Source organism: Octopus sinensis, linkage group LG8 (genome assembly GCF_006345805.1).
Source record: "Octopus sinensis linkage group LG8, ASM634580v1, whole genome shotgun sequence".
Taxonomy (NCBI): domain Eukaryota; kingdom Metazoa; phylum Mollusca; class Cephalopoda; order Octopoda; family Octopodidae; genus Octopus; species Octopus sinensis.
In genome coordinates this window covers 84,645,862-84,646,325 of record NC_043004.1, presented here as the reverse complement: position 1 = coordinate 84,646,325, position 464 = coordinate 84,645,862, and positions in this window count along the sequence as shown.

Genomic DNA, 464 nt, shown 5'->3' with positions numbered 1-464 from the left:
GAGTGCTCCCAAACCCGGCTTTGCTTTCGCATGTTTACAGCCTTTGTTATTGTGGTTGCGATCATCTTCAGCAGAAAAAAATTCCCTGCTTTCACGATCATCATCATCATCATCATCATCATCATCATCGTCATCATCATCAACACCACCACCACCAAATTCCCTGCTTTCACGATCATCATCATCATCATCATCATCATCATCATCACCACCACCACCAACATCATCGTCATCATCATCATCATCATCATCGCCATCACCATCATCATCATCATCGACACCACCATCACCAAATTCCCTGCTTTCACAATCATCATCATTATCATCATCATCATCATCCCCCCACCACCACCAACATCATCATCGTAATCATCATCATCATTATCATCATCATCATCATCATCATCATGATCTTGATCATCATCATCATCATAATCATGATCTTGATGATCATCATCATCATA